The following is a 4731-nucleotide window of genomic DNA, read 5'->3' as shown; positions in this document are numbered from 1 at the left end:
TTCATATGTAGAAAATATTTTTCATGCCTTTTATTTACAATATAAATATATATTTAATTTTCATTAAAACAAACCTTTTAAATATTTAATTAGTTTTGCATTTATTTAAAATACAATTTATATTTTAAGTGTCAATTATAAAACATGATGTATAATAACAGAAGAATTACAATAATTTTTAATTTCAAGAGTTTTGGGATAGTAACACCAAAAAATAATAATTTAAATCACTAATAAGAAAAAAAAAACCTCAGTAAAACAGAGATAATGAACAAGAAATACAGATTTAAAAGGACAAAGACAAACATGATGCACTACAATTTTTGGTTTAATAATTTAAATAAAGTGGAATTTTTACAAATTATACTTAGTATAAGTTATTGAGTCAAAAACTTAAATCATACAAAGAATTCGATTAACATCTATGTATAGCCAAAAACTTAAAATAACAAAATTTAGATCATATAATGAAATATCTAAATCAATATTAAATTAAGTGATTTTCCATAAATATCACACAAAGTTAAGGTTTTAATTAGTGTTCATAGTTTAATAAAAGAGATATAATTGACGATTTAAAACAATAAATCAAATTAATACAACTATAAAATTATGGTGTTTGAAATGCTATATGAAACAATTAGTAATATGGTAAACATTGATGTTATATACCTCTAATCATGCTAAAGAAATATTTATATGAATAAAAATGATAATAACCACCCGCACAACCGTGCGGGTCAAGATCTAATTAAATTTAAAATAGTTTAGTTTTGGTTTGTTTAATAAACGATATTTTGTGATTTGATTGTCACAAATATTTTAGTACAATTAATAAGGAATATTGCATATTTGAATTTTTGTTTTTATATGAATATATGATTTTGATTTCACTGCTGACATGCAGTTGCATATGTATTTTCGTCAATATTAGGCATAGCACCAAAAGTTCTTCATCTTCAATGGACATAGCACCAATCACCATGTGTAATATCGGCCATGGCAGAAGAAGTCAAAAACTTGTGTGCGGTTGGGCTCGTAATATACGTGTAGTTTCCAAGAGTAAGTCAAAATTATGATATTATTTTTTTTAGAGATCATGTAGAAAAAGAAGGCTTGACAATCAATTTTAAAAGGAAAAGTTTGCCGGTGGACAAGGAAATTAAGAGAATCACAAAACGAAGGAAAATTTTGAAAAGGAAAGATAAAAAAAAAATCAAATAAAAAAGGTGCTTATTCGCCGGTAATCGGACACCACTGGTGTCACACTGAGCGGAAGTAAATAGTCCAAAGAAATAAATAACTGGCCAACACTTATTCCCCGGAAACGATCCTGCTAGGTAGAATAGGACTTTCCGAGACACTGCTAGAAACCCTCAGGCTAAACGTATAATGGAAGCTTATGAGAATGAAAATATGCAATTGCAGAGTGAACCTTACAAAAAAAAATTCAGTTTAGAGTTCAAACAATTCTAAGGCAATAGAAAACCCACGCATGCATACAATTAATGTGAAAACAAATGTTTTAGCTGATTTAAATCTCGCCGTCCCACATTTCGTCTAGAGATTTAATGGGACCTTTCTCGGAGATATAAACCTCACCACCGACGGTTCTGCACTGAGGAATCTCTGCTGAGATTCTATGTGTCTCTTCCTCTGTTAACGACCAATCGAATATTTTGAGATTTTCCTCTAATCTTTTTTTGTAAAGCTCTTCACCACCATGCTCACTCCTCCCTCATATGCCCATCTCATACTCACCTGCCAACAATCATATTCATATTTTTAACCAATCTGAATATAAAAACAAAAAAGAGGGTTTGAAAACTCTGCATCTCCTTATGGTTCATGATGTGGTTGATGGATTCATCTAATGCTTTTGTTTGTGAAGATTTTTGTCACAAGTAACTACTTTCACACTATTCAAAAGTGGAGATGTTTCATTATGTAGCATCTTTGAGACTTCAGAGTAGTACCTGTGCCACGGTTTTTCCCTTGGCCTCAGCAATTTCTTTAAGAATATTAGACTCCATGATTTTGTGACTTCCCCAAAAGGCTACTCTTGATCCCAACACAGAGTAAGCTATCAAAGCAATGCCCTTCGACTTACAAAGCTCCACCTAACTCACACATTTGTCGATAAACAAAAATATCTCAAATGGTTTCAGTGAATCCCATCAATTCTAACAAAACAATCCCATCAATTCTAACAAAACAAAAGCTAAAATTGTTGTATGATTTATTCTAAGTTCTTTTGAAGAACACATGATGAATATTGAGGAGTGAGCAGGTGGGTTTTACTTGATTGACGCTAGGCGGGATTGTGGCGATAGAAAGGATGTGTTGAAGCTTCTTGCAGGAGAAGTTGCTCACTCCTATACACTTTGCAAGACCGAGTCTCTTGCATTCCTCCAGTTCGGACCAAACTGCTGTATAATCCATTGGCAGAAAATCATCTTCTTCAATGGGGAACTTGTATTTCCCAGGCTTTGAGCTAACCGGCCAATGAATCAGGTAAAGATCAAGATAATCTAGCTTAAGTTTTCTGCAAACCAAACATACATTATTAAGTAAAATCAGAGGCAAAGATTCCAAGCTAAGACCACGACGGACGAACACTAGGACGAACGGGGTCACTAAATTTCGATTTTCCTTAAAGTAAACAGTTCCAACAAACCACGTGCTAGTGGTCGGGTGGTAGCCTTGGTTTTAAATGGCGACCGCTTTGAACGCCATGGCGAGTGGCGATCTCCAAAACGCCAGAACCCCTCATGGCCATGCGAGGTACACATGTCGACCGCCTTTGCTCGCTTTTCTTATTTACTGGGTGTCGACCATAGCGTCGCTTCGTTGTTGAGAAACAAACCAAGTTGGTTTAACAGAATTTTGGTTTCTAAATCCACAATGGTTAAGTAAAATAGTACTATACCCTAAATATACTAAACAGAAAGCCCTAATCCATCTAAAACCCTAATTACTTCAACAATAGTACTATATAATAGTAACATGACCCTATCGTTTTTCTTAAGTTCTTGCTTTCTCTGCTAGATACACGGGCAGTAACTCTTCTTTATTTATGCAAATCTCTCTTTGACATAGGGTTCATAGGATTTTCAGTTGATGTTCATTACGTATATCATTTTTTTGTTATCTTGTTTTGTTTTAGATTTCGGGTTTTGCTTTGAATTGGTGTTTTGCTTTGGTATTATGCTTTGAATATGTGTTTTCATTTGGTGTTTTATGTTTTCTACATTTATTTTATCAATGAATAAGGTGTTTTGGTTTCTGAAATATATGCTTTAGGGGTAGAAGCTGAATGTAATTTGGCTTTTGGATACACATGGCGATCGCCATAAAAAGCCATGGCGTGTGGCGAGTGTCGACCCTCCTAACGCCAAGAGTCGCCATTACAGTCAGGTGGTAGCATGGCATTCCAGTGTCGCTAAGCGAGCTGAGTTTGAATCCGACTACACTCAGATATCCCTAACACGTGGCCACCGGTGATTTAACATTCCTTCGCCGGGGAACGATTTACCGTTTTTTTTTTTGAAACAGTTCCAATACTTTGATTTTTTAAAGAAAAATTAGCTCGCACTCTACAGAAATGCCCTCAACTAATTCAAAATTTATGATAATACACTTTAATAGTTTTCCTAGATCTGCCACTGGCTAAGACAATCTTATCCAACCCACATTCAGCCAGCCATGAAGCGCTTAGTTCTTCATTACATTAACTTAATTACAAGTCAACACATGTTTCAGACAGTGAGATAATCAGTACTTCTTCTAGTCCTCCAAAGATCATGGAAGCTAGTCCATTCATGTGAAATCATTATACATCATAAAAGTGTTATAAATCTTACTTCAAACTCCGTTGAATCGCCGGTACGACGAGTCCGCCATGAGCATCGGTGCACCAGAGTTTGGAAGTGATGAAGAGTTCGGATCGAGATCCGACCAAGCCGAGGGAAACCGCCTCAGCTAGAGCTTCACCGAGAGACTCCCCGTCAGATACCTTGGAGATGTGTCGAAGTGGCGATAACCGAGTCTAATGGCATCCAGGACCGTCTGTTTGAGCAACAACGGTTTCGGCGGTGGAGAGCGGCAGTTCCGAAACCTAGGACCGGCATCAGCTGATGATCAGATCCGATTGCGAGGTGGGGGGGCTGGGACTGTGATCAGAGACATTAGTGTTAGATTTACTCTTTATGATTCATCAATATGAATCCTTTAACTATATGATCTTTGATTGAATAGACATAAGCAGAAGAGGATTACCTGATGTATCCATAGCTATGATCTGAAGTTAGCAAATGGATATTTCAAAGCAAATCCTATCACCTATGTAACTTTATTTCTCTATTGATACATAGGATATAGATAGATTTTGTATTTCTGGCTATGGTTGTCTTGGTACCATAATCCTCTTTATATAGAGTATATAATAATTATCTCTTTTACCCTTAAGTTTTTTGTTATCAAAAATATAATTACAAAAATGCCACTACAAATTTATTTTGTCCACGTTTTATGTAGCCGAAAACTTATTTTTACTTTTCTTTGGCAACAAATTTATCTTAAATTTTATAGACTTAATTAGATTTCTACATATTTATGAAAATAAAATCTGTCATGTTTGGTAACAAATCTATTAAATATTCACAGATTTAATTAGATTTTACCACATATTTACTTATATATAACAGATTTATATAGGATTCGACAGATTTA

The 4731-nt window shown here is 34.6% G+C and overlaps 1 pseudogene; it reads right to left on the bottom strand.

The window, feature by feature from the left end:
- Nucleotides 1–586: 586 nt before the first annotated feature.
- On the bottom strand, nt 587–4521 carry LOC106448379 (annotated as a pseudogene).
- Between the last annotated feature and the right edge of the window lie 210 nt (nt 4522–4731).

This window comes from Brassica napus, chromosome C4 (assembly GCF_020379485.1).
Source record: "Brassica napus cultivar Da-Ae chromosome C4, Da-Ae, whole genome shotgun sequence".
Taxonomy (NCBI): Eukaryota; Viridiplantae; Streptophyta; class Magnoliopsida; order Brassicales; family Brassicaceae; genus Brassica; species Brassica napus.
This window is presented reverse-complemented; position numbering and strand designations above follow the sequence as displayed.